This window comes from Ictidomys tridecemlineatus, chromosome 13 (genome assembly GCF_052094955.1).
Source record: "Ictidomys tridecemlineatus isolate mIctTri1 chromosome 13, mIctTri1.hap1, whole genome shotgun sequence".
Taxonomy (NCBI): Eukaryota; Metazoa; Chordata; class Mammalia; order Rodentia; family Sciuridae; genus Ictidomys; species Ictidomys tridecemlineatus.
In genome coordinates, this window is record NC_135489.1 from 47530838 (window position 1) to 47553013 (window position 22176).

Consider the following 22176-nt stretch of genomic DNA (forward strand, 5'->3'; position numbering starts at 1 on the left):
CCTCCGGGCTCCCCGGCCGGGCTACAGCGACGGCCGCCAGGAAACCTCGCTCTCCCCCGGCCGGGAGCGCGGGGAGCGCAGAGGGCCGGGGGAGGCTCGCCCGGAGGGGACGGCGAGGGCGGCGGGGGGCAAGCCGAAATGCTGGCCTTTACTCTCCCCCGACCCCTCGCTCCGGGGTGGGCGCCCGAGCACCGGCGCCGCCTCCTCCCCCGTAGGCAGCGGTGGTACCTCCCGGCGTCCGGCGAGCACCCGGGCCCAGGGGCCCCCTTCTCTCTGCCCCCGCGCACGCCGCCGCGCTCCGCCCCGCCACAGAGTCCCCGCCGGGCGAGAGCGGCTCCACATCCGGGTACTGCCGCACTCAAGGCCTGAGCAGCACCTTCTCTGAGCAACTGGGAAGGGGATCCTCAGCAATAAAAGGGTGAGAAGGGTTTAGGAGAGTCGCGAGATTGGGGAAAGAAAGGCGACGAAAACCGATCTCTAAGCGGCTCTTCTCGGTCCAATGAGAATGCGCATGCGCAAGGTCTGGTAAAAAGGGGTCGAAAGCCCAGCTCCAGCCTGGAGTGGTGAAGGGGCGGGTTGCTGGAGTCGACTCCCTGTGATGCGGCGAGCCCCATTGGTTAAGACTGAAGGGGCGGAGCCATCCTAGAGGTGGGGGCTGCAGGAAGTGAGGATGGGGATACCACCCTGGCGCTGAACCTGCATAGGTGGTGAGATCAGTCTGTAGATTCTAGTGTTCTTAGGCGCACTAAGTGAATTTGGGATTCCATATTGTTTTAGTTTTCTTTTTGAATGAGGGCTGGAAAAAGAGAGATTATAGCACAGAGTAAAAGCGACCGTAGTTTTGTTTGTGTAAATTGAAAGCATTTCAAACCAGAGTGGATGATTATTTATGAACTTCAATGGCGTGGACTATTATGAGCCAGTATAAAAGCCTTTTGGAAAATGTGCCTTGTCTTTATGCAGAGTCAAGATAAAAAGTAGACTCCAAACTTTGCCTATTAGTAACTGTTCCCCTGCGGGGCTCATTGGCCCTCACCTGCAATACCAGCAACTCCTGAGGCGGGAGAATCTCAAGTTCGATGCTAGCCTCGGCAATTTAGCGAGACTCTCGACAACTTAGCAAGACCCTGTGTCAAAATAAAAAATGAAAAGGCCGGGATTGGTGGCTCACACCTGTAATTCAGGAGGCTCCGGAGGCAGGAAGATCAAAGCCAGACTCAGCAATTTAGCGAGTCTCTGTCTCTCTGTATCTAAATAAAATGCGAAAAAAGGCCTGGGAATGTAAATCAGTGGTCAAGGGCTCCCGGGTCCAATCACCAGCACCAGAAAAAAAGAAAGAAAGAAAGGAACTGGGGATGTAGCTCTGAAGTAAAGCATTCCTGGGTTCAATTTCCAGTACCAAAAAATAAAAATAAAGGTTTGGTTTTCTTTTTGAATGAGGGCAGGAATAAGAGAGATTATAGCCCAGATTAAAATAGTAATGACATAATCCATCCTCAGTGGCAAAATACAACCTTGAAAGGAAGATGACCCTGAGAGTGGTTTCTGGTGCTATTACTTAAATGAGATTATGGTGTGTATGGTGTAAGACCACTGTCTTAAATAAAGCCCAGCATGCAAGGGAGGAGGAAAGCTCCAGCAGGGCAAACGATCAAATGGAAGGATGCAAAAGAGGGTGTAAAATGGACTCAGTGAATTACTATGTAGTGAAATAAATAAAATGGTCTTAATTTTTTCATGTTAATAAAACTACCAGGAAATACTAATTATGGGTCCCAAATGCCAAATCAAGCTAATTATATAGGTTAAGCAATTAAAATGTTTGCTTGGAATAGAGGATCCAAATTTCTAATTTGTGTTTCAAAATAGTTTCACTCTGGAAATTTTAAATGTGTGTTTATTGCCAGAGCTATTCAACTGTATTTAGCCAAGGGTGCTCTTAAGTATTTCTGCTTGACCAACTCTTCCTACTGTCTTTGGTATCTTGTCTTGTTTCCTTCTTTCCTTGCCAACCAGCTAAATTGATCATTTAAATTACCAAATTGATTTTTTTTTATTTTTTTTAGTTGTAGATGGACACAATACATTTATTTTATTTGTTTATTTTTATGTGGTGCTGAGGGTCGAACCTAGTGCCTCACTCATGCTAGGCAAGTGCTGCACCACTGAGCCACAACCCTGACCCCTAAACTGATTTTTCAAAAAAAAAATTTTAAATACAATATGGCCACTGTTAAGAGTTATACTTTGGTTGACTTTGTAATGTAAGTTCATTGAAGGAAAAGCCAGCTGAGATGTCAGATATTTAATAGTGTCTTACATTGTACATCAAATATAACAATAATGGCTTTCTCCATATTTAATTGTGTTTGACTTACCCAGGAGTTTTACATTGACTATGACATAATCTAATACTAAATAGGGCCTTGAGGGGAGCACTGAGTGCATTGAACCCAGGGCCTCATGCATGCTAAGCACAGCTCTACTGCTAAGCTACACTCCAGACCCCAGGGTTTTTGTTTTTAATACCAGAATTTCATTTTCCCTTAAATGAAGATCTGTAATTCCTTAAACTGAAAAGGAATCCTAATATGGGATTTAAACCAATGGTTCCTTGCTTACTTGCTTTCATCCACCCTTTCTCTTTCCCTAGCCAAAGCCTTTGATCCTTCCCCATACATTTAAACTATACCAGTAGCCATAGTCCAAATAAAGGAAGATGATAAGGCTGGAGCCCACTCACACGCAGTCCTCCCTTCTGCTTGCCTTTGCAGGGCTTGAAGGATCTCCTCAAAACCTCTGGAGTGAAAAATTCTACCTCAGAAGTCTGAAGGAGACCACCAACACCATTTTAAAGCATCTCTGAACCTGCCAAGTAGACACATGAGCAAAGTTAACCCTCCTAGCTAAAAAAGAAAAAAAAAAGAAAGAAAGAAAAAGAAATTATGGACAAGAAGTTATCATTGAAATTAAATGCTGGCAGACATGTCCAAGGAATATTGCAGGGATTTGACCCCTTTATGAATCTTGTGATAGATGAATATGTAGAGATGACAACTAGTGGGCAACAAGACAGTATTGGAATGTTGGTAATATGAGGAAATAGCATCATCATGTTAGAAGCCTTGGAAGGAGTATAAATAATGACTATTCAACAGAGAAATCTATATCCTCTCTCCAAAGGTCCTGTTTAACTATGACATAAAAATCAGGTCATGTACATTTTCATATTAAACTTTTTGTTAAATAAACTTTGTAATAGGAAAAAAGGGAAGCCTCTGAAGTACCATTGACACAAGTATGAAAACCTCAAAGTATCCTAGTCCCCACATTTGAGATGAAGAAAATGAGGCTAGTACTGATTAAGTAACTTGTTCAAGAATACAGAAAAAGTGAATAGCTAAAATTATAACATCTAATGCTAGACCTATTTCTCACTGTATGCTAGTTTAACAACTCTCTTATCCATCCATCCCCTTGATAAATGTCTTGTGAATTTCTAATCCTTTTGTGTTGCTGAGACTATTTCAAGGCCTTTTAAATGGACCAGTTTGACAAAAGTCTCAAATTCTTCTTTTTGGGGGGTACCAGGGATTGAACTGTGGGGAAGAGGGTAGCCAGGGATTGAACTGTGGGGGAGGGGGTAACCAGGGATTGAACTCAGGGGCACTTGACCACTGAGCCGCATCCCCAGCCCTATTTTGTATTTTATTTAGAGACAGGGTCTCACTGAGTTGCTTAGCACCTCTCTTTTGCTGAAGCTGGCTTTGAGCTCGCAATCTTCCTACATCAGCCTTCTGAGCCTCTGGGAGGCCCTAACCAACTGTGTCTGGCCTTCTCCAAATGTTTTGATCATACATTTTTTCAGAGACTTAGAGCCCAAAGTGACCTACCACTTTCAAAGTCAGAGCTGCATGAGTGCAGGGCATCCCCTGATGCTTCTGCTGCTGGAACTGTCCTGCCTGTATAGGAACCAGAAGCTGCCAAAGCTCTATCAGAAACAGGAAAAAAAATAAATAAATCCTTTATTCAGTCTCTCACATATAAGAAGAGTCTACTCTTTCAAGGTTTCAGCACCATTTTCACCATTTTCTAACATACTTAAACTTACATATAAGATGGAAATAATAACATCACCCAAGTGCTTAGCAAAATGCAGTTATTCCACTTAAATATAGCTTCCCCCTCCTTCCCTCAAAAAAAGAAGGCACAAAGTCATATCCACTACCATGTCCTATCTAGGAGATACAAATTCCTTTTCCAGTTCAGCCACAATCCTACCTGGATATTATGTAACCTATATTGTAAAATTAACACCATCAACAAAGATTGGCAAGACTGAGAAAAAAGAGAGGTGTCAAACAACCACCAACACTCCATATATAAATAGGAGAAAAGAGAAGGAACGTAATTGGTTTTATATATGTAACAAGTGTTTCAAATTGAATCATGTCCCTCCCAAAAGATGTGTTGAAGTCCTAACACCCAGTACCTGTAAATGTGACTTATCTGGAAATAGGTTTTTTGTTTTTTTTTTTTAAAGAGAGAATTTTTAAAATATTTATTTATTTATTTAGCTTTTGGTGGACACAACATCTTTATTTTATTTTTATTTTGTGCTGAGGATCAAACCCAACGCCCCTCGCATGCCAGGCGAGCACGCAGTTTTGGTACAAGGGAAGGAACCCAGGGTAATTTAGCCACTGAGCAACATCCATAGCCCTTTTTATGTTTTATTTTGAGACAGGGTTTTGCTAAGTTGCTTAGGACCTCATTAAGCCTGGGGCTGACCTTGAACTTGGGATCCTCTTGCCTCAGCCTCCCAAGCAGCTAGTAGTGTGGAACGCCTCTACTGGAAATATCTGTAGATGAAATGAGTTAAGATGAGATCATATTGGAATAGAGTGGTCCTTAAACCCAATGATTAGTCCCCTAATCATTGGGAAAGGGAGATTTGGACACAGACACACCAGGAAGAAGGCCATGTGATGACAGAGGCAGAGATTGGAATGACAGGTATCAGATAAGATATGCCAAGGATTGCCAACAAACATGAGAAACTAGGGAAAGTCAAAGAAGAATTCTTCCCCTAACACTTCAAAGAGAGAACATAGACCTAGTGACACCTTAATTTCAGATTTCTATCCTCCAGAATTGTAAAAGTATAAATTTCTGTTGTTTTAATCTGCCATCAAACCTGCAATTCCTGCATCTATAAGATTACTACATATGGATGGTAATTTGTTATAGCAGCCCTAAGGAAACTAATACAATAAAGAACAGAAGAAAGTAAGCATAGCTGTCACTGTCCTTATTTCTATTACTACTCATAAGGCCATAGTTGAAATATCTGCCTCCTTCCACTACACAGCCCATATTCCCTTTTCCTTCTGCTAGTACATCAAATGATCAGAGTCCCCATAACTGGTGAGTGATCCAAATCTTTATTCCCGAGGGACTTAAAATCTCAGCCTCCAGTGGATTGCAAAGAGTTGTGGTTAATTTTAGGTGTCACTTTGACTAGAGCTGTAACAATTGTTCACTGTTCTTGGGGTCTGAGGGAGTATTTTTGCATGAGATTAACATTTGAATTGTAGACAAGTAAAGCAGATTGCCCTCCCTGAGGTGCATAGGCCTTACTCTTTGGCTCACAAAATCAAATTAATAGAGGACATCACTATAATGGACCAATGTGACAATCCATGAGATGATAAGACAGTCAAAGTCCCTGCAGACCAGATAATGACAGAAAGCAATAGACTTGACATAGCAATAGACTCTGAGGAAAGACCTTGAAGGTATATGCTCCTGTCTCTGCTCAATGAAAGCAATATGCTTGTGATAACCTGTCAAGTGATAACTGAGAAAGTATTTTCAAATCTACATTTACAATAGTCACAAGTATATACAGATTTGCTCCAGTAAAGAGGCCACATCTAGAAGAGCAGCTGGAATTGAATCACCATCTGATTAAATTTACAGTAATATAAGAGCCAGCTGTGGTTCCCTCACCTGTAATCCCAGCTACTCAGGAAGCTGAAAAGGCCAAAGAATTGTGAGTTTGAGGCCAGCCTGGGCAACATAGTGAAATCCCACCCCAAATAAATAAATAAATAAACTTACACTAATACACAGAGCCCATCTTTCTTTGCAGGTTTAGGCAAGTTAAATAGAAATGTGATAGAAATCAGTATGCCTGCATTTTTCAAGTCTTTAAATTCACCCAAGTATGTGCTATTATTGCTTTTGGCTTGCTTTTTGGTAGAAAGGGTAGCTACAAGGCTCCTAGGTGATCTTTATTATAATGTCCCTCTTCATGGGTCAGGAAGCCAGTATGCATATTATTCCAGTTTATAAATATGTCCATCATTCCAACTCTGCATTCAGTAACTGGAGAAGTCACCTGTAGTTCCAGCTATTTGTGAGGTGGAGTCAGAAGAATCATTTCAGCCCAAAGTTGCAGTTTGGGAGACGGGGGAGTGGCACAGACAAAAATAAACTAGAGAAGTAACCACTAGTTGATTCCTTGTAATCACTATAATGTACTAGAGCCAAAACTGGGCTAACCATGTGACTTCCATAACCTATCTCTCTTACTAGTGAACTCCAGTAGCTTTCTGGTCACTAGAGATTAGTATATTCATGACCACTGTGTAGTGATTCCTAAAATGGAAATTTCCCCTTTCCCTAGTGCCCATTCACTCTGGAAAAAAAAAAATGCTTCTGATCACTTTTTGAGAGAAACAAAGTGGGAAGAAGAATTATACCATAATTTTTTGGCTGTGTTACTGGGTCTTTCCTCCTGAGGATCTATGGAAAGGCTCACATACTGACACAGGATTAAAGGTCATATCTTCTCACTGTGAGGAGTCAGGTCTCTGCTAAATAGAATTAGAGTTTTTTAAATTGCATAAACCAAAAACTAAGATTTCCTTCTGTTTAACACATTGTAATTAATAGCTAACACTAAAGAACTATGTGAATTAAAACATTCTGATTGCCATTCTTACCATATAGTTCTCTTTTATAATTGCATTTACTTTGTATTTCACAGTTGCATACTGATACCTGGCCTCTGTTGGCCTGGATTGAAATCAAGGAAAACATTTCAATAGTCTGCAATAGTGAAATCCTCCACCATCATTCCTAGCCAGCAAATGAAAGCCACCAATGAGGTTTTGGAAGATACTGGCTAAAGAGTTAATAAATTGGATAGCATCAAATTAAAAAGCTTCTGCACTGGGACTGGGGTTGTGGCTCAATGGTACTTGCCTAGCATGTGTGAGGCATTGAGTTTGATTCTTAGTACTGCATATAAATAAATAAAGGTCCACTGACAACTAAAAAAGAAAAAAAAATTTAAAAGCTCTTGCACAGCAAAATAAACAATTAGGAATGTTAAAGAGAGAGCCTTCAGAATGGGAGAAAATCTTAGCTACTTTTCTGATAGAGGACTAATATCTAGAATATATAAAGAAGTCAAAAAAATTCACACCAAAACAAACAAACAAATAACCCGATTAATAAATGGGAAAATGAATTAAATAGACAATTCTCAAAAAATACAAATATATGAAAAAATGTTCAACATCATTAACAAATCAAAACTATACCAAGACTTCATCTCACACCAGTCAGGATGGCAGTTATTAAGATTACAATAAATGCTGGAGAGGATGTGGACAAAAAGGATCACTTTTACACTATCGGTGGGACTGTAAATTAGTATAACCACTATGGAAATCAGTATGCAGGATTCTCAAAAGACTAGACAGGAACCACCATAGGACCCAACTATACCACTCCTCTGTATTTATCTTAAAGAATTAAAATCATCATACTATAGTGATAATGCATACCCATGTTTATAGTGGCACAGTTCATAATAATCAAACTTGGAATGAGTCTAAATGCCCATAAACAGATGAATGGATAAAAAAAAGTGTGATATATATGCACAATGGAGTTTTATTCAACCAGAAAGAAGCATGAAATTATGTCATTTGCAGGAAAATGGCTGGCACTAGAGACTATTATGTTAAGTAAAATAAGCCAAATTCAGAAGGTCAAGCATTGTATGTTTTCTCTCAAGTAGAATCTAGAGAGGAAAAAGGAAAAGAAAGGTATGGAGTTGGGAGCTCATAAAAATCAAAGGGATATCACTAGAGGAAAAGCATCAGGGAGTAGGAGACAGGGAGAGAGGGAAGGAGTGCTGGGGAATGATATTGGTCAAATTATATTGTTATATTGTGTGCATGTACAAATATGTAACAAGGAATCCCATCATTCTATACAACAATAAGGCATCAATGTTTAAAATGTGGAAAGAGGGAAACAAAAAGAAAGATACTGGCAAATTGGGCACATCGGCACATGCCTGTAATTCTAGCAATTCAGGAGACAGAGGCAGGAAGATCCCAAGTTGGAGGCCTACCTAAGCAACTCAGCAAGACTCTCCTGAAACATAAAAGTGGACTGGGGGTTTAGCTCAATGGCAAAGCCCCCCTGAGTTCAATCCCCAATACAAGAAAGAAAGGAAGAAGAAATTGGTAATTGCAGCTCTCAATTTCTTAATAAGAAGATTATCCTCAAGGACAACTTTTCCTGCTTCCTAAGCTTATGGATTTTCTCCTTGAAATTATATCAGGAAAGATCTGAGGGTGTAGCTCAGAGGTACAGTGCTTGCCTCAAATGCAGAAGGTAGTTGGTTTGATTTCTAGCACTGCGAAATTTTTTTAAATTATACTAAGAAAGTTTTGGCAGCTCAACCTACTGAAAGCAAGTGTGATGGTTTGGATTTGAGGTGTCCCCTGAAAAGCTCATGTTAGGCGATGCAGGAATGTTCCAAGGTGAAATGATTGGATAATGAGAGCTGTGATCTAATCAGTGAAATAATCTATTTGATGGAATGGAGTGGTGACTGGCTCCTTGCTCGCTCTCTGTTTCCTAGCTGCCATGACCTGAGCAGCTTTCCACCACCATGCTCTTCCATCATGATGTTCTGCCTCACCTTGAACCTAGAACAATAGATTAGCCAACCATGGACTGAACCTGTGAAACTGTGATCCGCAAATAAACATTCTCTCCTCAAAGTTGTTCTTACCAGATATTTTGGACACAGTAACCAAAAGCTGACCATTTTAGTCCAGCTTTCAGTCAACTAACCTACTTCTTGGGCTACACATCTTATTTGAAAACTATTAAGTGCTTTCATGTGGATCAGTTCAGCTGAGTCCATTGTTAAATGCTCTTCTTTTCTGCCTGGCACTTCTAGAATTCATTTCCATACGTACTCTCAGGTCTCTGATAGTATCAATTTGCAAAATTTTGCAATACAGTAGTCATGTGTCATTTGACAGGCTAAGGAATACACTGTTAGGCTATTTTATCTTTGTGCAAACATCACAGAGTGTACTTATACAAACCTAGAGAGTATTGGCCTACTTCACTCCTAGGCTATACAATGTAACCACCCTCATATATGCTCTGTGTCATTGACCACAGCATTGTTATGTAGCACAGGACTGTGTTTTTATTGTTACTGTTGTTGTTATGTTTCTGGTTTATAAACTATTTTCTCCCAAGTCAGACAAGAAACTGCTTCAGATGAGATCACTACAGGGGTTTTTAAATAATGAGAGGCTAGTCCCCCTCAGACATTGAGAAAAGGGGGTATTTTGGTTGACAAAGAAAGCCTAGTGAAATTAAATATTACTTGATAATAAAATAAACTCAAAGAGAAAACAGCAAATTTAATGCTTGCAATAACTTGGACAGATTTCAAGGGCATTTTCTCAAACAGTTATATAGTGTATGCTTCCACGTACATAACATGCTCGAAATGACAAAATTACAGTGATAGAGAACATATCAGTGGTTGCCAGGGGTGAGAGTTGAGGGAAGGATGACTAATAAGGGGCCACACAGGGGAGTTTCTTTGTGGTAATGGGACAGTTCTATATTCTGATTGTGGTAAGAGTTATTATGATAAAATACATATGCTAAAAACACATGATTAAATTTCATAGAACTATAAGCATACACACACCAAAAAAATAAAGATGTCCATATGAAAACTGGGAAAATCTGAATGAGGTACCCAAGTAGTCATAATTATACCAATGTCAGTTTCCTTGTTTTTACCAGGAACTTTGGTGTTATAAGTTATCATTGGATGGAACTGGGCAAAAGGTACCTAAGAACGCTCTACCATTTTTGCAACTTATTGTAAGTTTTAAACTATTTCAAAAAAGTTAGTAGGGGAAGAAGGAGAGAATGAGGGAAGGAAGGAAGGAAGAAAGGAAGGAAGGAGACTTTTGGAGGGATGAGGAGTTCACATTTTCCAGATTCATCAGAGTCTACTCAGATGTCTTCATTTTGAATCTCAAAATAGGCCCCAGATTTTACACGGAAGGGATTATGGATCCTGGATGATATCATGCATTGAAGGGTTAATCAATCTTGGTACTTTCCTGCTTTTCTTGGCTTCTAAACCCATATGAGATAATTATCCTTTTCTTTCCCCACTGCTGGGGATTTCCCTTGCCTTCCAATATAGTCACCAAGTGGAATCAAGTGCCTATGTTCATTCTTCTTTATTGCTAGAAATTTCAGCAGAATGGGCTGGGGTTATAGCTCAGTAGTAGAGCGCTCACATTGCATGTGGAAGACACTCGGTTCAATCCTCAGCACCATATAAAAATAAAATAAAGGCATTGTGTCCATCTACAACTAAAAAATATTTTTAAAAAAGAAAGACAAAAGAAAAGAAAAAATAAATTTCAGCAGAAAGAAAATTCTTCTTTCCCAACAATCTCCACACAGGTTTCTTATGATACATTGACTCTGAATGGGTTATATAGTTATCCATGAATCAAACTCTGAAGACACAGTAAGACTGAATTTCACATCCACTCTTAAGTTGGATGTGATATCAGCTTTCCAAGAAGCATTTGGTCTTAGTGTGGAAGCAAGAATTTCAGTGCCAAAGAAAGCAGAATTTCTAAAAACATTCAAGAAAAGCACGCTTTTAGAAGATGGATACTAATGAGCCAGGTGCGGTGGTACATACCTGTAATCCCAGCAGCTCGGGAGGCTGAGGCAGAAGGATCACAAGTTCAAAGCCAGCCTCAGCAAAAGCCTCGGTGAAACCCTGTTTCTAAAGAAAATACAAAACAGGGCTGGAGACGTGGTTCAGTGGTTGAATGTCCCTGAGTTCAATCCCCAGTACTCAAAAAATTAAAAAATAAAAATAAATGGATACTATTGATTATGTCAGAACACATTATGCAAAACCTAAACCAAGCCAGACATGGTGGCACATGCCTGTAAACCCAGCGACTCTGGGAAGATGAGGCAGGAGAATCACAAGTTCAAGATCACCCTCAGCAACTGAACAAGACCCTCAACAATTTAGCAAGACCCTGTCTTAAAAATAACAAGGACTGACAATGTAGCTCAATGTAAAAGTACCTCTGTTTTCAATCCTTAATACAAGAAAAAACCTACATTGAAATGTTTGGATTCTGAAACAGAGGGAACCATCTGTAGATAGTGTCAGCCATTTGAATAAAAGCAATGTGGGTGAATAAAATAAGCACTAAAGTCAGGAGACTTTAGTTCTAACTCAGAACTGAGGCTTATTAACTCTGTAACCTTCAGCCAACACCTGATCTTCAGTTGCCTCATGTATAACACAAAGGAATGAATACTACTTACACGTATACTGGTTCTTGACTCATTTTGCAAAAAAAAAAAAAAAAATAACAAAGTTTGGTGCTTGAGAAAGTCATAGCAAACATTTCTGTGTCCAAACTTGTCAGAAATTAATCATATTTTGGGGCATGTAATAATCTCTGACAGGTTCCAGTGGTGCTCTGTATACACACACACACACACACACACACACACACACACACACACACACTTCTTACCTATGAGGATCTGTTTCTTTGGGAGCTGTAGCATACTTTATCATCCCAATAAATTTATACTAGTACTTCAGGTCTCACTCAGAAAATAGTACTTCTTTTCTTTTTCCTCCTAAATTAGATTTACCAACAGCAAGAACTTGAGAGATGGTGAAGATCTCATGACATTGTAGATTTGTTTTGTTTCCCAGACTGCAGAGTTTCTCTCTTTTGTTGACATGTGATCACTCAACAAAAATTCCAGGGACTCCTTAGGTTACCAGGTATCCTTCTGAGTGCTCTCAAGCATTCCATCACAGAAAAAAAAAATGTGAACTGGCAGTGAGTCCAATTAGACTTCCTAGTGCCAAATTGTACAAACTTTCTCTTCATCTCAGTTACTTCTCTACTCCCAGGATCTACCATACTTACAACATTTCACTAGAATATTGTAATACAATTCAAAATCTCTCTGGTTCTGTATTCTCCAAAGATTTCAAGTATCATAGATAAGTAGTCTTATCCCCACTTGGTTGCCAGGCCCAGGACAGCCATTCACTCTCTATGGAATCTTAGCTGGTAGGGGCTGCCACACTCTTCCTCTCCCCTCCCAAGAAACATATATTTTTCTAAAGAAACTGCATCCTTTAGGGCTGGATTATGCACACCTAGCATGGGACTTCATAAGATATTTTTAAAGATTTTCTTCTATATAATTTGCTTGGATTTCTATTTCACCACACCCTCACCAACGTCTAATGCTGATCTTCACTCATCTTACAGTTTACTTCAAGGAAATACTCCAAGGACCATCACAGCTCTTGCCAGGTTGATATCCTCTCTCATACCACAAGCCCAACAATTTGGCATCTTTGTTAAGAATGCACACATCAGGGCTGGGGTTGTGGCTTGGTGGTAGAGCACTTTCTTAGCATGTGTAAGGCACTGGGTTTGATCCTCAGCACCACATAAAAATAGATAAATAAAATAAATGTTTTTGTGTCCATCTACAACCAAAAATATTTTTTAAAAAAGAATGCACACACTGGGCTCATTGGTAAGGTGGAATTTGGTCCAGGTTGTTGACAGATAATACATATTAGTTTGAATATTCTGGTCATTATGGCACCAGATATCACCCAGATATGATAATCTAACTATAAATTAACCCACATTCACATTAAGACCACACTCAATGATAAGTTATTTTATTTCATTTTTTTGGAAATTCTGCAGAAATCAGAACTCTTACCAAAGTTTGAACTAAAAAGGGACAGTGGGAAGGGGAGAAGGGTGGGATTGTCCAGCATGCTTGTATGTATATTTCAGAACCTTTTTAAATGTAAAAGCTGTACATTTCTGGGAAGTTCTGAATTTCTTTTGTTTTCTTTTGTCCTTCAAGCATTTTACGGTGAGCTTCTTTTATATATAGCAAATAATTTGAAAGAATACAAAAATATGTGAAGTTCGTTTAAAAAAAAAAAACTACAGTATAGCACTAGTACAGTACACTAAAAGACTTTGATAGAAAGAAACAATAAGGGGCCAGGGTTGTGGCTCAGTGGTACAGTCTTGCCTCGAATGCCTGAGGCCCTGGGTTTGATCCTCAGCACCACATTAAAAAATAAATAAAAATGAAAGATATTTTTTAAAAAACTCTTTTAAAAATAATAAAAATCCTCCATTTTAAATGCCATTCATATATACCTTGTGGATGAGAGCTATATACTTTTATATACTTTCTAGAGGAATACATTATTGAAAAAAAAAAAAAGAGCACACTCAGTGTATCTTCCTCTCTTTCAGAATAGATGAAAGCCAGCATGGTTGGCACACCCCTTAACCTAGTGAGGAGGCTGAAGCAGGAGAATTACAAGCTCAAGGCCAGCCTCAGCAACTTAGCAAGGCCCTAAGCAACTTAAACGGATTCAAAATAAAAATGGCTGGGCATTGGCTCAGTGGTTAAGTGGCTCATGGTCCAATCCCCAGTACCAAAAAGAGAGAGATGGAAACCCTTGACAAGAAATGATGTTTTGCTGAAATTTTATGAAACTGGGGAAGAAGATGTACATCACACTACTTATTGTATCTTAATGATAAAATGATACAATTTCTGTTTCATTTTTGCAAATGCGCCAAGACAAATACCACCCCCACATTCCAAACTGAGTCCACCGCAGCAAGATTTGCAAGGAGGTAAACAAGAATATTCCAGGACCCTTGGATGACCTGTAGGTAAGTGAAGACTGGGGAAACAAGACAGAGAGTTAAAAATCACAGAGGATTTCTATAGGGAGAGTTTGCTTTGAGGCACAGCATCTCCCATAAGAAAGGAGGAGAAAAAGGTAGGGAAGATTTCCCCCGATCCTGGGGTCAGAGAGAGGTCACTTAAAGAGCTTATAGACTGAGATATATGGACTTTCACAATTTAGGAAAACCAATGGATAAATCAGATGACTCATGCCTGAAATATACAAAGAGCAATGTGCTGACTGAAGCAGCCTATGGCAGCAAAACTTTGAGTGAAGCAGGTACACTCTTAAAAGTTGCCATGAATCAAATGGCAGATGGGAAAGAGAACAAAAGTAGAGCGTGGGAAAGAGAGAGGAAGAAGCTATTGCCTTAGATCCTGCACAGGACTGCAGCTTGAGGAGGAAGGAGACCTCTTTAGAAACACTTTGGCAATAATCAGGGATCAAAGAGTACACTAACATGACCAGACAAGGATATGCACTCGCCTGCATGAAATATAACATTAGTGGGTGGAGGAGGTTTCCAAAAAGTTCTTTTTTTTTTTTGTAGTTGTAGATGAACAGAATGCCTTTATTTTATTTGTTATGTGGTGCTGAAGCTTGACCTAGTGTCCCACAGGTGCTAGGCAAGTACTCTGCCATTGAGCCACAACTCCAGTCCCCCAAAAGTTCTTAAAAGGGTCCAGAAGACAGTCAGCTTTAGATACACTATGGTCAAAATAAATCAAGCTAGATAAAGACCAGTCAAATGAAATTCTGTTGCTTCCTAATCTCTCCTCTCTCCCTCATTTCAACCCATGAAGAGTCAGAAGTAGCCTGGTGAATGATAGATGTGGAATAGAGGCACTACATGGAATATCAAGAACTCTAAGCTATCTTTTCCGCAATAGGTTTCCAGTTCACGAGGTGAAGCTAGAGGGAGAGGAGAAAATTCAACTTTTAACCAATCTTGAAATTAAAAAACAAAAAAATTGTACTGGACTTGGACTTCTGTTTGTCTTATTGTTTTGTTTTTTGTTAAACTGGAAATTGAATCCAGTATCTGGCAACATCTTAGGCAAGTGTTGTATGTACCACTGAATTACATCCCTGGCTCTATTTATTTTATTTTGAGGCAGATTCTGGCTCCGTTGGTCAGGGTGACCTTGAACTTACAGTTCTCTTGCCTCAACCTCTCAAGTAGCTAGGATTACAAACATGCACTTCCACACCCTGTTTATTTGTTTTAAGAGACAGGAGTCTCACTATGTTGCCCAGGCTGGCCTCAAACACCTGGGTTCAAGCATTCCTCCTGCCTCCAGTTCCCAAGGAGCTGGGAATTATCGTTGTCACACACCATTTTGCCTGGCTGCCAGTATTTTTAAAAATATGTTTTGGAAGCTTGGAAAAGAAATGTGAGGTGAAGAAAGGAAAAGATGACAACCAAAACAGATCTAGAGGACATAGGTTAGAGAAGTCCCTGGAGACCTTGGAAAGAATGATTTCAGAAGCCCTTATGGTGACACAAATCAGACTATAATAAAAAGATTGAAGAGTGGATGGGCTTTTTTCACCAAGATGGCACCAAAAGCTAAGAAGGAAGCTCCTGCCCCTCCTGAAGTCGCAGCCACTGCAAAAGCTTTGAAGGCCAAGAAGGCAGTGTTGAAAAACGTTCACACACACACACACACAAAAAGAAGATCCACATGTCATCTAACTTCTGGTGGCCCAAGACCCAGCAGCTCCAAAGGCAGCCCACATATCCTCAGAAAAACGCCCCCAGCAGAAACAAGCTTGACTATGATGCCATCATCAAGTTCTCCCTAACCACTGAGCTGGCCACGAAGAAGGTTGAAGACAATACCACACTAGTGTTCATTATGGATGTCAAGGCAAACATCAGATCAAACAGGCTGTAATGAAGCTTTATGACACCGATAACTTATAAACAACAGTAATATATTCCTCACAATTCTGGAGGCTGGGAAGTCTAAGATCAAGATACTAGTGGGTTTGGTGCCCTGTGAGGGTATAGACTACTATGGTCAGAATATTTGTTCCTGAAATATTTACAAATTGAAACTTAATCCCCAGTGAGAGCACGAAGAGGTGGGCCCTTTAGGTGATAAGGTGATAAGGATTTCACCCTCATGAATGGAACTGATGCCCTTACAAGGGAGGTTTGAGGGAGCCCTTTTGTATCTTGCCAAGTCTTTCATCAGACATGAATCTTCTGGCATCTTCATGTTGGACTTTCCAGACAACATGAGTAAATTGCTACTGTTTATAAACTACCCAGACTTGGACATTTTGTTAGAGCAGTCCATACGGAGTAAGACGCCATCTCCCTCCCTAACCAAGCCCTAATTTTGTTGAAGGAATCCACTTTCCTATTAAAAACTATCTTTGTCAAAGTCCTATGGAGGTGGTGTGGCCATGAGACTTAGTTCTGTATAATGAGAAGAAAGATTTCCCTTGTGCCTTATACCCGGCTTAAAAGCAGTTGAAATGACTGGGAAAGTCATAAAAACATTCACAGGAGCCCCACATGACACAGCAGAAAGCAGCAGCCTGGGACACTGAAGGCATTTTTTAAGCTGCTGTTACAACTTGCCTTCAGACTTTTTGTCACATGAAAGAAAAATAAAGGGCCCCTATCTTGATTAAGCCCCGTGTGTAAACTGTATGCAACATCTATCTGCCATACCACTCTTTAAAGGTATTTGGCTTTGACATGGAGGCCAAATAGACCAGTAACTACAAGCAGACATGTGATTAGGGTTAGATTTGTAAGACAGGGTAGACTCGAATTTGTTTAATTACTGATAAGAGCAAGCCAGGATAGGTAGAGAGAAAGATAAGCAGACAGGCAGATACATGAAGGTACCAGAGAATGGAAATGGAATGACAGTCATATTGATGGTTTGGTTTTTTTTTTTCTTCCTAACAGACTACCACAAACCTGGTGACTTAAAATAACACTGTTTGTTATGTCTCAGTCTCTATGGGTTGGGATTTCAGAAACAGCTTAGCAGGGTCCTCTGCTCAGGATCTCACAAAGCTTCAGTCAAGGGGCTGGCCATGACTGTAGTCTAATGTGAGGTTCAGGGCTTGTGGTTGTTCAGAAAATTCATTTCTTGCCATTGTAGAACTTGTGGCAGCTAGATTTTTGCAAGGCCCACAGATCAAAAAACAAAACAAAACAAAGTCTCTGACTTCTATCTCTGATCTCTGAATAATCTTTTAAAAGGTTCACCTGATGAGATAAGGTCTGCCCAAGATAGTCTCCCTTTTGGTAACTCAGAGTCTACTGATCAGAGACCATAATTACATCTGCAAAAATCCCTTTACCTTTGCCATGTAAAATAATACAATCAGCCAGGTGCAGTGGGGCACACCTAATCCCAGGGGCTTAGGAGGCTGAGGCAGGAGGATCTCAAGTTCAAAGCCAGCCTCACTAAGCAATTCAGTGAGATCCTGCCTCTAAATAAAATACAAAATAAGCTGGAGATGTGGATCACTGGTTGAATGCCCTCTCACCCACATCCTGTGTGAGCAATGGAATTTGGGGTTCCTCTGCGTGAAGTGAACTAGCTGCCAAATAAGGCTAAGAAAAAGAAGGCAATGAAAAGACCACACGACACGGAAGTAATTTTGAAAAGCAGGGCAGGAGGGCTCTACCACCTTAGGGGTCCAGCTTTCACACTAGAAAGAGAGAGCTAACCCACGTTTGCTTTATTATATATGGGAGAAACTTCAAAGGTATTCCATAGAATGTTCTTCTGCCAAATAAGGTAGGAGGTGGGCAGTCCAGGCCCAATGGGTCATGCCTAATTCCGGAGCTACAAGAGCTGCCTTCCTAGCCCAGCAAAGACTGAAGTCACGTGCATTGTGTAATCCATTAAGTGGGAGGGGCCACAAAAGAGTGTGCAATGCCAGACCAAAATCTCCTTGGCTCAAGGCTGAGTGAAGACGCTAAATAGCTCAGGAGTGGCTTCCCACAATGCCCCTGAGTTCAATCCCTGGCACCCCTCCCCCAAATACAACCATAGGAGTGACAGCTCATCATATTCACATAGACTGCCCACACTCAGGGCGTTGTGTACATCAGGGGATGAAACTTGGTGTATGTGTTGGGGGGGTGCATCTTAGAATTCTTCCTACCACAGTTTGTGAGCTTTGGATAGGAAAGGACATCATCTTCACCTGCATTTTGGGTCTCATTGTCCTCTTCCTTTTCAAAGAACATACCCTATCTGTCACACTGTACGCATATCAAGTGTGTTTGGAAGTTCATGACCACAAGCAACTATTCTCTTTCCTGTTTTATTTCCCCATCTTAAATGAGTGGCTTCTTTTAAGAACTGATTGCAACACATCCTTGCAGTGTTTCACATGGCCACTCCACACTTGTCTACTATGGTTCCATTTACTTGTAAACAAGCTATTTAGGAATTAGCAAGACAGGGTGTTTTCACAGATGTCAAGGTGGCCCAAAATATCTCTTTCCAACTATGTATGATCAGAAAGCTGCATCACTGCATGAAGAAGAAATAAAAGAATTATACTGCAGTACTATTAAGATAATTTTGTTCTCACAGTCATTGCAATTGAGAATCTAATGTAATCATTTTTTCCTTTCTCCCTTCCTTCCTGTCTATCTTATACAAAATATGTCTTTGGTTTTCTCCTAGAGAAACAGAAAGAAGCAGCATTAGCTTTATGTTCCTCCAATTGGGCTATCATCTGTAAATTAATCCCTTTCACAGGAAGATATTCCCAAATGACTCCAGTTACCTTGGAGGAAGCAGGGATAATTTATCTCCCTATTATGGATACGACTTGACTCCCATACCCTGAATCTAACAAACACAAATTGATGTTGATGGAAGCTGTAAGCAGATTTCTACTCAAGACTCCAGGGATGAGTCTAACTATACAAATTGAGAATAGGGAGTGGGGACTGGGGCCACAAACTCATCTGCCATTGACCACTCCATAAGCCTTAAGGAATTCAACTTGCTTCTTTCCTATGCCTCCTCAGGGGACTTCCGTGTGCATTACTTCATTCTAACATGACTTTTTTTGCCTTCATTTGGCAGTGAGAGAGATCAGGGATTGAACCCAGGGAGCTTAACCACTAAGCCACATCCAGACCCTCTTGTTTATTTATTTAAGTTTTTTATCTGGAGACAGGGTCTCACTAAGTTGCAGAGGCTGACTTTAAACTTGTGATCCTCCTGCCTCAGCATCCCAAGTTGCTGGTATTACAGTCATGTGCCACCACACCCAGCTGGAACTACAATATATTTTTAATTGAATGTTACCCAAATTTATTTTGGTCATTAATTGTATTGGTTGTGGGCTGGGGATGTGGCTCAAGCGGTAGCGTGCTCGCCTGTCATGCGTGCGGCCCGGGTTCGATCCTCAGGACCACATACCAACAAAGATGTTGTGTCCGCCGAGAACTAAAAATAAATATTAAAAAATTCTCTCTCTCTCTCTCACTCTCTCTTTAAAAAAAATTGTATTGGTTGTGATTTCTGTTTTATTCTGATACAATTTTTTTTATTCTAATTAGTTATACATGATAGTAGAATGCTTTTAGATACATTGTACACAAATGGAGCACAACTTCTTATTCCTCTGGCTGTACATGGCACAGAATCACTCCAGTAGTGTAATCATATATGAATATAGGATAATAATGTCCATTTCATTTCACCGTCCTTCCCATCTCCACAGCCCCTCACTCCCCTCTGCACAATCCAAAATTCCTTCATTCTTCCCTACCCACACTCCCACTATGGATTAGCATCCGCTTATCAGAGAAAACATTCAGCCTTTGGTTTTTTGGGATTGGCTAATGCCTTGTGATTTCTATTTCTGTAATTCTCCCTATAAACCAATCTGTCTTCTGCCTGATTTCTGCTGCTGATTTGCCCTAGCTATGAGGAGGGTGAAGATATAGAATGTGTCCTATTGCAGGTAGAATTTTTCTTCATTCAAAATTAAAGTTAAAAAAAACTCAAATATTGCTAAATCCTCCTATAAACAATCAGGAATCCACACAAAAGGGTTATACTGTGGATTCAAGTTTAACTTACTATTTATACACAGATAGAAAATTACAGAAATAATTGTAGATATGAATATGTTCATGAGTTAGTATATGTAATATATTACTTAACTCTGTTGACTGAAAGAGCCTAGCAGCAATGATACCCTAATTGCAATGGATATACCCTGTGCTCAGACTTGCTTTTTTTTTTTTTAATCCGTTTGGTACGGGGAATTGAATCCAGGGGTGCTTAACCATTAGGCACATCCAAAGTCCTTTTTACATTTATTTATTTATTGTTGGCTTTTTAAATATATTTTTTATTTGTTCTAATTAGTTATACATGACAGTAGAATGCATTTTTAAATATGTTTTAGTTGTTGATAGACCTTTATTTAATTTATTTATTCATATGTGGTGCTGAGAATTGAACCCAATGCCTCACACATGCTAGGCAAGCACTCTACCACTGAGCCACAACCCCAGCCCCAGTAGAATGCGTTTTGACACATCATACATAAATTAAGTATAATTCTCATTTTTCAGTTGTACATGATGTAGAGTTATATGTCATGTAATCATGTTTGCACATAGGATAATAATGGATTTTATTTTTTTGAGACAGGGACTCACTAAGTTGCTTAGGACCTTGTTAAGTTGCTGAGGCTGGATTTGAACTTGCAATTCCCCTGCCTCAGCCTCCCCAGTCACTGGGATTACCAGGATGTGTCAGCACACCTGGCTCAGAGCTTGGTTTCTTTTTTTTTTTTTTTAAGAGAGAGAGAGAGAGAGAGAGAGAGAGAGAGAATTTTTAATATTTATTTTTTAGTTTTCGGCAGACCCAACATCTTTGTTTGTATGTTGTGCTGAGGATAGTACCCGGGCTGCACGCATGCCAGGCAAGCGTGCTACCGCTTGAGCCACATCCCCAGCCCTCAGATCTTGGTTTCTAATGCCATCTCTCATTAAAGGAATAGGGCTTCTAGAGAAAGAACTACTTCTAGACCCAGGACAGGGGAAATACAAAACAAACCTAGAGACCTGTAATACCAGAAAATAAGGAAGTACTCAAAAAAATAAAGGACGAGGGTATGTCCTTTAAAAATATGTTTTAAATAGCTTTTAACCTTGGAATAATTTTAAGTTTATAGAAAATCTGCAAAGATAATACAGAGTTCACCCCTCAAAGGGGCCAGGAACCAGCATGAAAGAGCTTCTGATGGCCAAAGCTGGAAGAATTTGAGAAATAAAATAATATAGTTTTGGACTATAATCCAACTATAAAGTAAATATACACATGTTCATATTGATATAAATAAATGATTTAGTAAATATGTAGGGACACAATACATTTCTTACAAATTACAAATAATATATTTAGGCACTACCTCCACTAGGAGGTGATATATGATTTCTGCTACCTTCCTCATGAAAGTGAGCTAGACTGTGATTTCTTCCAAATAATAACTTTGCTGTAGAGAAACCTGGCGAACACTTTTGAAGGATAACATCACCAGTGATACCATGTGGCTAATGTGTATCCCCTAATATGACATGATAAGAAGGGTACTTCATCTTTGTGGTACTCTTCACAAAAACCTATAACCTCTCAAGTCATGAGAAAAAACATCAGATAAATCCAAACTGAGAAGCATTCTACAGGATACCTGACCAGTTCTCCTCTAGCGTGTAAAGTTATAAAAATAAGGGAAGACAGCGAAACTGTCACAAACCCATGGAGACTAGGGAAAAATGACTCTAAATGGAAGGTGACACCCTGGATCGGATCCTAAGATCAAAAGAGGACATGAATAGAAAAACTAGTGAAATCCAAACAAATCTGGAGTTTAGTTAATAATTAATGGGCCAATATTAGCTTCTTCGTTTTGACAAATATACCATAGTAATATAAGATATTAATGAGGATAAGAGAGTGAGGGGTGAACTCTGTATTATCTTTGCAGATTTTCTATAA

General features: G+C 39.8%; 1 protein-coding gene and 1 pseudogene across 4 annotated transcripts in view; one reads left to right on the plus strand and one right to left on the minus strand.

The window, feature by feature from the left end:
• On the plus strand, nucleotides 1–5293 carry LOC110598522 (small nuclear ribonucleoprotein G pseudogene; annotated as a pseudogene). The gene is made up of 2 exons (XR_013429659.1): nucleotides 1–418; nucleotides 2775–5293. The product of XR_013429659.1 is annotated as a small nuclear ribonucleoprotein G pseudogene (transcript).
• LOC120886254 (uncharacterized) overlaps nucleotides 4793–22176 on the minus strand; it is a 26530-nt gene continuing 9146 nt past the window's right edge. For all 3 annotated transcript variants that reach the window (XM_078030292.1, XM_078030291.1, XM_078030290.1), the window contains exons 3-4: nucleotides 11072–11158; nucleotides 4793–4862 (exon numbers count right to left, since the gene is read on the minus strand). The gene's annotated coding sequence lies outside the window, so the exon portion shown is untranslated. The remainder of the gene's footprint in view (nucleotides 4863–11071; nucleotides 11159–22176) is intronic.